Raw genomic sequence first — 11,325 nt, 5'->3', positions numbered from 1 at the left:
CGTGGGGCTTGATCCCAGGACCCCAAGATTATGACCCGAGCCGAAGGTAGAAGCTTAACCCGCTAAGCCACCCAGGCGCCCTGGAAAAAATATATGTTTTAAATGTATGTTTAATATATTGCCAAGATCAAAAGCAAAAAGGGGGAAATTTCACATGTCAAAAATAAGAAGGAATCCACAGCAATTAGTGGGATTCTAAGGGGCATGGGGAGGCTTATAACCTAAAAATAAAGGCACCTTACAGGCTGCACTTTAAGTATTTGTGTGATGGTATAAACCGAGGATACAGGCTCTGTGCATAGTGGGGAAACTGGAACTGGAATTCTGGTAAAATCAGGAGCTTGGAAAATTGGGACCTACCACCCCTAGCTCTCAGCTTGCCCAGAACATGGGTAGAAACAGTTGACCTTCAGGAATCAAAACCCCTGGACAAAACATCCCACATATTTGGAGTGGGATTTTCCCAGATGCCCTCACAGTGTGACAACTCTGTGCTAAGAAATTTTTTTTAAAGATTTTATTTATTTATTTGTCAGAGAGAGAACACAAGCAGGCAGAGTGGCAGGCAGAGGCAGAGAGAGAAGCAGACTCCCTGCTGGACAAGGAGCCTGATGTGGGACTCAATCCCAGGACCCCAGGATCATGACCTGAGCTGAAGGCAGCGGCTTAACTGACTGAGCCACCCAGGCATCCCTGTGCCAAGAAATTTTATATAGAAATCTCACGTAGCCCTATCAGAAACCAACACGAAACTACCCCCATAGGAAAACCTGTACTGAACAGTACACCTCAAGGTCCAAATGATAAAAATTCTCCCCAAAAGTGAGCATACAGACATAATTACAAATTACACCAAATTGAGTTTTCCAAAATTAAATTCTCAAATTTAAAAAGTGGCATAAGGGGAAACAAACAAATCAGACATATTGCAGTGAAACTTCAGAACATAAAAGGAAAAGATAATCTTAAAAACTATTGTAGGAAAAAATACATTAGCTACAAAGAAATGAAAATGACACTGCCATTAGAGATCTCAACATGAACAAGAGAGTCAGAAACAGCAGAATACATGACGAGTTCCCATATATACCCAATGGAATGGTTAAAATCAAAAAGACTGACAGCACAACATGTTGGCAAGGACATAGAGCCATCATACGTTGTTGTGGAAATGTAAAATAATAAAAGCCACTTTGGAAAACAGCCTAGCAGGTTTTTGTTGTTGTTGTTGTTATCATGCTGTATTGTCTTTAGTTAAGGACTTCCAATCACATCACCCAGTGCTCTGGCCACCAGTCTCTTATCTCTTTCTTCAGCAGTGGTGAGGTGGATACCCTTTCCATGGGGAAGAGAAATCCATGGCTTTTTGAGTTTGCCAATAACAAAATATTGGAGAGCCAGGTGGCAAAGCTGTTGCCATTGGCATCTTTCACATGAACCACATCAAGAGAACAAAGGTAACTCTCTCAACTGGTGATCATACCAATTCTTTCCAGATTAGCACCTCAGGTCACCATGCACAGATTACCAGTGTCAAAGATGGTGAAAATGGTAATCTTTCCAGTCTCCAAATCAATCTGAATTGTGTCATTCACTTTGATGAGGGGATCAGAATAGCAGATGGTGTGGGCATCATGGATCACCAGATGGGGGATTCCTTTTGTTCCCACAAAGGTCTTTCTCACTTTTGGGGGAGCCTGAGTGGCTCAGTTGGTTAAGTGTCTGCCTTTGGCTCAGATCATGATCCCAGGGTCCTGGGATCAAACTCTGCATTGGGCTCCTTACTCAGTGGGGAGCCTGCTTCTCCCTCTCCCTCTACCTGCTGCTCCCTCTACTTGTGCTCTCTCTCTCTGTCAAATAACTAAATAAAATCTTTTTTAAAAATCTACTTGCTGCTCCCCCTACTTGTGCTCTCTCTGTCAAATAAATAAATAAAATCTTTAAAAAAAGACAACAACAAGAAGAAGATCTCACTCACTTTGTACAACTTATACTTAACCTCCTCAGGTGTAATCTGATGAAGAGCAAAGTAAGCCTTGGTATCATAGATCAAATGGAAATTCTCCCCAGTCTTGTGGGTGAATGGTGAAAAGAAATCAGAACGAAGATTTCCTTTTAAGGGGGTTTCTGGAGATTACCTAGGAAGGGGTATGATGGAACTTTCTAGAAAGAATGGCACCATTCTATATCTTAATGAGAGTATAGGTTATTAAGGTACATGTATTTGTCACAACTCACAAAATGATACATTTGAGTTTTATACATTGTGTATATTTTATTTCAGAAAAGGAATTCTAAACACATATTGAACAATAGCTAATAATATTCCATCTAAGCATTTAAGGGTAAAGTACATGGATGCTTACAACTTTTTTAAATGCATCAAAAATAAGATGGAGGGGCGCCTGGGTGTCTCAGTGGGTTAAAGCCTCTGCCTTCAGCTCAGGTCGTGGTCCCAGGGTCCTGGGATCGAGCCCACATCGGGCTCTCTGCTCAGCAGGGAACCTGCTTCCTCCTCTCTCTCTCTGCCTGCCTCGCTGCCTACCTGTGATCTCTATCTGTCAAATAAATAAATAAAATCTTTAAAAAAAATAAGATGGAGAAATAAATAAACAGATATAGGATAAAACAAACACAGCACGGTGTTAACAAATATTGAATCCAGGTGGTTAGGATATAGGTGTTTACTGTAAAAGTCTTTCTACTCTTCCATATATTTGAATTATTTTCATATCCACCTGAACTATTTACTTTAAAGGAGGATAAAATAAGGCATTTTCAAATACAGAAAGGATAAAACTGATAGACATTTGCTGAAAGAAATGATTAAAAATATACTATGGCAGGGACGCCTGGGTGGCTCAGTTGGTTGGACGACTGCCTTCAGCTCAGGTCATGATCCTGGAGTCCCGGGATCGAGTCCCGCATCGGGCTCCCGGCTACGCGGGGAGTCTGCTTCTCTCTCTGACCTTCTCCTCGCTCATGCTCTCTCTCACTGTCTCTCTCTCAAATAAAATAAAATAAAATCTTTAAAAAAAAATATATACTATGGCAGAAAAGAAAATGAGCTGAAGAGAGAAGTGAAGCACAAGATACAATGGTAAACAGAGAAACTTGTAAAAAAAAAAGTGTTACTAAACTTCAATAAATATTGACTCCTAAAAATATTGAGGACAATAACAGATAAATTGGAAGAATCCTAACAACATGATGGCACTGAAATACTTGACAACAGTGAAATGAGTATTGGAAATTGAAGTATTCTAAAGTTCTAATTTAGACATAGCAAGAATCTGTTAAATTTTAGACTTTGTTAGAAAAATTTACAACTTTCAAATCAGCAAAGGGAAATGGGAATGGGGATAAAGAAAATATAATCAAACTAAAATATGCCATTTAAAGAGGAAAAAAAGGTGTAAAAATAAATACAGTAGACATAAAATACATTAAAGGCAGCAGAAATATAACCAAATATATCAGTAATCACAATAAATATAAATTGATTAAATTTGCTTATTAAAACAAACTTTTAGATCAGATAAAACAAAACAAAATCCCTCTTTTGCTGGTTTAAAAGAATCTCACTTGGAGGACAATTACACAGAAATGTTTAATATGGAAAGAGATGAAAATGGATATAGTAAGACTTTGGATTTGGGCAGTATTTCAAATTAGAAATTTAAAAACCCTCCTACTACATATATCAAAAAAAAACAACAACACTGGATAAAACAAATAATTTTATATATATCCTTTTAAGTGAGTAGCTATCAATTCAAATGTAAATAAATGTTCAGGAACCAAAAGCGAAGATAGAACTGAAAACAAAGCAATGAGTACAATGACTTTACACTGTGGTCATCCAAGCAAACTAGAGGTGGGAGGGTGGAAAACCAAAGGCCATATCAATAAAAGTTTTGTTGTCATGTTGAAGAGTTTAGACTTTACTCTGTGAACAGTCTAGAGGAACAAAAACTTAAACAAGTACATGAATTACTCTAGGTTCTGGGGATACAGTAGTGAAGAAGGCAAATATTCCTTAAGGAGCTAAATTCTGATTAAGTAGGGTTGGCAAAAAAAAAAAAAACAATATACACTTTACTTTGTGTGTTAAAATATAGACTTTTTTTTTTTTTTTACTCACTTTTATTTCATTTTGCAGCTAAAAGAGAATGATCCAGAGCAGGTATAATCATTATAGGAAATATCTGAACTGTCAGCATTATTTTCCAACATGAGACCTTGGAGATGGGTTAAGTTAAGTTAAGGGGATATTTCAGCTGTTTTTCAGCTGTTTTCCGCCTTCTCAAAAGATCCTTTGGCATTTTCTTTTCCAGTTGACTACTTCAGTATCACTGGTATTGGAACCCATAAAAAGTTACTCTAACCCAATTCTAACATGACTTTTATGAAAAAGATCTTATTTTTCTTTAAACAAAAGATCTTCACATCTAATTAGTACTGTGATAATCTGCCTAGTTACTTACTACTACATAACAAATTACCTTACAATTTAGTAGGTTAAAACAACCAATATTTATTATCTCACAGTTTATGTGGGCCAGGAATCTAGGGAGCTTAGCTGGGTGCCTTTCATACTAGGTTTCTCATGAGACTTCAATCAAGCTATTGACTGGGACTGCAGTTTCATCTGACGGTTTAAATAGCAGAGGATCTGCCCCTAAGCTCCCTCACATTGTTTTGGGCAAGATTTAATTCCTAACCGTGGGCCAGAAGCATCCTTTAGCCCTTGCTGGGTGGGCCTCTCCCTGGGGAAGCTGACAACACGGCAGACCCTCAGAGTGAGGAAGTGAGAAAGCACAAGAGTGGATGCAGGGGTTATTGTGAATTGTCTTAGAACCTGCTTACCACATCTACTTTTGACCCAAAACTTCTATCTTTTCAGTTTGATTATTCAACCATTGTCCACCTCAAACATCCTTCTGTGTCTTTGGGACATTCAGGTCACTGAAGTCCCTATTAGTTAACACTACCACCATTACTACCATGATGTTTACTTCCCACGTCATTCAGTTTAGATTACGTCGTTTGTCAGTAACTCTCTCACCAACATCTTAAGACTTCCTTGCCCCTTTACCCTTTATTGTTTCATAAACCCAATCCTGGATAAATACACTATCTGTTCTCTTTGTGTCTGCATCTTGGCAGCTAAACCATACTTAAGGAAATTGTGAAATAGACCAGAGAGGCATTGCTACCTATACCTGAAAGATTTCCTCCCTGACCAGAGCTCTCAGCACTCCCTGGCAGTCATGGTATACTTCTTGAGTCTTCTTGCTTGCTACGCTTTACCAGCTAAAACCTTCTTTCTTCAACCAACACACCCTCATTCTCCCAGTTTCAATTTTATGCTCCACTTCCCAAAAGACAAAGTCAATTAAAGAACTTTCTTTGACTTTCTACCACAATGACCTATTTACAATTGCTACTATTCTCTCATCTATTCCACCTTTTGAAATAGTAGTGTGCCCTGAATACCAACCCCAGACTCCTTCTCAGAAGCTTACCACTACTGATTATACCTTTTCTATCCTATATCTTCATCATCTTCTCTCTACCAAATCCTTCACCTTAGAATTAAAAAAAAAAAAAAATCCCTGATCCAACTTCCCACTCTATCAACTGCTATCCTATATTTCTCCTCTTCTTCACTGTTGATCTTTAAAGAATTGCCTAAACTTACTATTTTCATTTCCTCAAATCCTATTTTCTCCTCAGTCCAATCCATCTCTTTCCCCTCCCAGCCCTCTGCTGAAATGGTTCTCACTAAGGCCATTGGTGAACTCCATATCACTAGAGCCAATGAATATTTTTCACTTTTCACAGTACTGGACCTCTTGGTGGCATTTGAAACATACTTTTCCCCTTGGCATGATGCCACATTCCTGATTTTCCTACTGTGTCTCTATACTGGAATTATTTACATTTATGGTGTCTTAGAATCTTTTAAACACATTTTCATATCGTGTTCACTTTCTTCACAATGAGTCTAAACTCCCAAGGCAAAGACCTGGGCCTGCCTTGACAGCCTCCCTTGCAATCAAGTGTAAGCATGTGACATTAAGTCTCACTACTTACTGCATCCACATGAGACTTGGAATTACAAGAAAATGATAGAAGGAAGGAAACAAGTCAAACTAATTTTTCTTGCATAAGTTATGCAAGCTATAAGGATTAAAATTTGGTAATATACATACAGCAATTAGAACAGGGCCTGGCACAGTGCACTATGTAACTGTTAGCCATTATTATTCTTAAAGGAACACTGGTAGCTTCAGACAATCATTGGAGTACAGTAAACATCCTTAGTTATCACGGAAAACAGAGTTGGGCCTCATTACTCTATTGTATGCAGTTTCAAATAACCCCAATACTATTATTTTATTTATTTTAATTAGGCTCCATGCAGGGTTTGAGTAGGCTCAATGCAGGGCTTGAACTCAAGACCTGGAGATTAAGACCTGAGCTGAGATCAAGAGTTAGACACTCAACTGACTGAGTCACCCAAGCACCACGCTCATATAAAACTATTTTGAAAGAGTCCTATTATCACTATCAGCCAAATATTTTCATCAAATATAAGACACACAGCCATCTGAAGACCAGTTACCATTGCTATATTGCTGGTGAAAATCATGAATAGATCAACAGATATAGAAGGAAACCGAGATGTTTAGCATGCATTATAGGAAGTTGGAAGATTCAGTGTGATTTAAATCATGGTATCAAATGACAAATCAATATTTCTAGGTATGGCCTGCTGCAGAAGGACATCGCTGACCTTCACACATGGCATTTATTCCCTCAGAAATTAAAAGAGAAAGGGGTGGGGTCAGGGGGACACTTCAGACTAGAAGGCAGAAATTAACTCTATTAATCAGAGACAAGGTCTCCCCTCCCTCACATCCCCCTAAACCCACTAAAGTTTGGGATTAGCTATCATGTAAAATAAGAAGAGCCTTATTTTTAATGGATTACTGCTTTGCAAGGCAAAATAACTGAATTATATAGAACAACATGTGTGTAATTTTATATAATCCACATATCTGTAAAGTGTCATATATTATCTGCCTTACTTAGTTGTGATGAGGAGTAAACAAATTAATAATTAAACCAATGAGAACAATGCCTGGCACACCATTGTTTGCTTGTTTGTTTTAGGTTATACACTTTATGTCCTGCCATTCCCTTTCACTGTCTAAAACTGGTTAATACAGCTAAACTGCCTGTAGCTCAGAGGATTGTGATGGGAGAGACACTGCACAAGAAGAGAAAGAAGAAAAACCAGGAATTCTAGGGGTTTCTCTTTGAAGCTAAAATCTCCCCTTCCCCACTAATCTTTCCAGGAAGCTATAAGAGAGGTCTCTCTCTTTCTTTTTTTAATCATCCCCATCTGTGCTGGTGGTGTATTTATTTCTCCTATATTTTATTTTATTTTTTTATTAGTTTCAGTGGTAGAATTTAGTCATTCATCCAGGGCTCATTATACCAAATGCCCTCCTTAATAACCATCACCCAGTTATCCTTCCCCTGACTCATCTCTCCTCCAGCAACCCTATTTATTTACTAGAGTTCAGGGTCTCTTATCGTTGGCTTCCCTCTCAATTTTCATATTTTATTTTTCCTTCCTCTCCTCTATGTTCTTCTGTTTTTTTTCCTTAAATTCCACATGTGAGTAAAATCATACAGTATTTGTCTCTCTCTTATTTCACTTAGCATAATATCCTCTAGTCCATTCATGTTGCAAATGGCAAGATTCCATTCTTTTTTGATTGTTGAGTAATATTCCATTGTGTGTGTGTGTGTGTGTGTATTTTTTTTTTTTTCCCCACATCTTCTTTATCCATTCATCTGCCAATGGACATCTGGGCTCTTCCCATAATTTGGCTGTTGTGGACATTGCTGCTGTAAACATTGGGGTGCATGTGCCCCTTCAAATTACCATGCTTGTAGCCTTTGGATAATTACATAGTAGTGCAATTGCTGGGTCATAGGGTAGCTCTATTTTTAGCTTTTTGAGGAACCTCCATACTGTTTTCCAGATTGGTTGCACCAGTTTGCATTCCCACCAACAGTGTAAGAGGGTTCCCCTTTCTCTGTATTCTCACCAACATCTGCTGTTTCCTGAGTTGTTGATTTTAGGCATTCTGACTGGTGTGAGGTGGTATTTCATCATGATTTGATCTGTATTTCCCTGATGCCAAGTGATGTTGAGCATGATTTCATGTGTCTGTTGGCCATTTGTATGTCTTCTTTGGAGAAATGTCTGATTGGAAGAACAAATATTGTTAAAATGTCTATGCTTCACAAAGCAATCTACACAGTCAATGCAATCTGTATCAAAATACCACGAGCATTTTTCATAGAGATGGAACAAACTATCCTAAAATTTGTATGAAACCAGAAAAGATCCAAATAGCCAAAGTAATGTTGAAAAAGAAAACCAAAGCCAGAAGCATCATAATTCCAGACTTAAGCTGTATTACACAACTGCAATCATCGAGACAGTATGGTACTGGCACAAAAACGGACACATAGATCAATGGAACAGAATAAAAAACCAAGAATAGGGACCCTATAGTCAACAATTCTTTGACAAAGCAGAAAAGAAAATCCAATGAAAAAAAAAATCTCTTCCACAAATGGTGTTGGGAAAATTGGACAGCCACATGCAAAAGAATGACACTGGACCTGTTTCTTACACCATACAGAAAAATAAACTCAAAATGGATGAGAGACATAAATATGAGAGAGGAATCCATCAAAATCCTAGAGAAGAATGCAGGCAGCAACCTCTTTGACCTCGGCTGCAGCCAACATCTTGCTAGACATGTCTCTAAAGGCAAGAGAAGCAAAAGCAAAGATGAACTATTGGAACTTCATCAAGATCAAAAGCTTTTGCACAGCAAAGGAAACAGTCAACAAAACTAAAAGGCAACATATGAAATAGGAGAAGATATTTGCAAATGTTTTATCAGATAAAGGGCTAGTATCCAAAATCTATAAAGAACATAGCAAAACCAACACTCAAAAAAAAAAAAAAAAAAAAACCAAAAAACAAAAAATATCACCAAGAAATGGGCAGAAAGCATGAACAGACATTTCTCCAAAGAACAGTAAAAAAAAGAAGACATACAAATAGCAGAGGTCTCTTAAGAGAAGCCATAGACAGAGACCATGAAGGTGCCCATTGCATGACAACACACTTAAAGTTGGCCCCACCTGCCACAGCCTGGCTTTCTACCTACTACAGTGCCTGCGGCAGGCAGAGCCTTCCTCTCCAACCCAGGCCAGAGATTCTCAATCCCCAGTTTTGTGAGCAGCAGTTTTTATAGTCTCGACCACACCAAAGATTGTCCAACTGCACCCAGAGCATCTAGGAGAACAACATAAGATTTTCCTCTCTGATGGGGTGCCTGGGTGGCTCAGTGGGTTGGGCCTCTGCCTTCGGCTCGGGTCACCATCTCAGGGTCCTGGGATCGAGCCCCGTGTAAGGCTGTCTGCTCAGCAGGGAGCCTGCTTCCCCCTCTCTCTCTTCCTGCTTCTCTGCCTACTTGTGATCTCTCTGTCAAATAAATAAATAAAATCTTAAAATTTAAAAAAAAAGATTTTCCTCTCTGTTCTTAACATTGGGCAAGATTCAGAATTGAAAATCCAGTGGAATAGTAACCCTTATTTGTGCTTTTAAGTCACTGAGGAATCACTGTGACACTGTTTGGATAGCTTTAGTTTGTTTACATTATACATGATCTTGTTATCACAAGATTTCTCTCTACACCAGCATGAGATCCTACTTACCTCCGTCCTTCAAGTGCCATTTGGTTTAATCATTGGCCATCCTTTTCTGAAATTAATACTGTCTCAGCATCAATAGGCCCCTTCTGTGGCCACCTAATTAAGTCACTTGGTAACGTATATTCCAGTAAGAATTACATAGCATGAATTATCAGGAGCCTTAATACAATTTACCTTTATAAAGTATTGACTATTACAATACAGTTCTAACAGTATTATTATGTATCATCCCAAGAAGGAAGAAAGTGAAGAAGAACATAAAGAAACCAGAGCACTACAGCTCTGCAAACAGTTCACATTTAAGACATAAATATAGAAATGACAAAAGATAAATGCTGAAGAGTTGTATTAGCCTGTGAACCAAATGCCAGAGACTAACTCCTTTAATATTCAGAGAATTATGATAAATGTTACAGGCAACAAAGCCTTATTCTTAGAGCAAGTAAATGAATATATAAAGCAGAGGACCACTATTTATAGAATATGTATGCATAAAATGCAACAAATGACAGCAAATATGGAATTCCTCAAGGTCCCTTTTGCTTCTTTGTTAAAGAGAATAATATTTGAACTATATTCAACCTTCCAACCTCATACAGAAGAAATTGAAGTCTAAGATATGGAAAAATGTATTAAGAGAACATACAGCTCATTCAAGTTAATTCAAGCCTCCAAACCCAAGTGAATGCAACATTAGAGTAACCAGAAACCTAAGCACACAATGGTTTCCCAATTCTGTTCAAAAGGAGAAAGAAAGAAAAAAAAAATAAGAAAAAAAACAAACCACTGTTTGGCAAGCTAATGATGCAGATTCGGCACAAACTGTAGATTAAGTACACAGGTTGAGACTATCTAGAAATAAATGAGTCAACCACTGGGAATTAGAAATGGGAAGAAAGAGAGGAAGAAAGGAGCAGAAGATAGTAGAGGAAATAAAAGAATAAAAGGGAAAATTGTGAATTCCTTGGAAATGCATGAAAAATCTTACTGGATGTCTTTAATGAAAACCAAGTGGTGTCTAGCACATCCTCCAAAGATACCTGGTTTTATGGGGTCTTTGTGCCCTTCATAGACATTGAGCTACTTATAGCTCTGTAATTTGTAGACAACTTAGAGCAGTGCAAATTAATTTTGTCCAGAGGTGTACAAATGCATTTTTTCCTGATGAAGCTTCAATTGATTTTCCTCCCCCAATGTGGAATAAACCAGTTTTGCATTTCTGAAGAAAATTTGTCTTCATACTCCTGATGGCCTGTATGGCCTGTATATGTTTCTGCTCTCTGGACTGTCCTTTGAACCTGTTGTAGCATCTTACTTTTTCCCACATTAATTAATGAGTTAAATAAAATCTTTGATTTTAAAAAAATTTATATTGTATAGAGGCAAGACTTTCCCTTTAAAATATATATTTCCTTTTATGGGAGGATGGAAGGGAGTTCCAGGCAAAAGAAGTAGTGACATCTTTTTAAAATATGGAAATGAGGAAAAACATACTATGTTGATAACAGA

The 11,325-nt window shown here is 37.9% G+C and overlaps 1 pseudogene; it reads right to left on the bottom strand.

Annotated features, from left to right (window-relative positions):
• Positions 1–1,254: 1,254 nt before the first annotated feature.
• On the bottom strand, positions 1,255–5,810 carry LOC111162363 (annotated as a pseudogene).
• Positions 5,811–11,325: the final 5,515 nt, after the last annotated feature.

This window comes from Enhydra lutris, unplaced genomic scaffold, assembly GCF_002288905.1.
Source record: "Enhydra lutris kenyoni isolate GAN:26980312 unplaced genomic scaffold, ASM228890v2 scaffoldscaffold91, whole genome shotgun sequence".
NCBI classification, from domain to species: Eukaryota; Metazoa; Chordata; class Mammalia; order Carnivora; family Mustelidae; genus Enhydra; species Enhydra lutris.
Note: the sequence above shows the minus strand (reverse complement) of the source record. Positions and strands in the feature narration are given on the sequence as shown.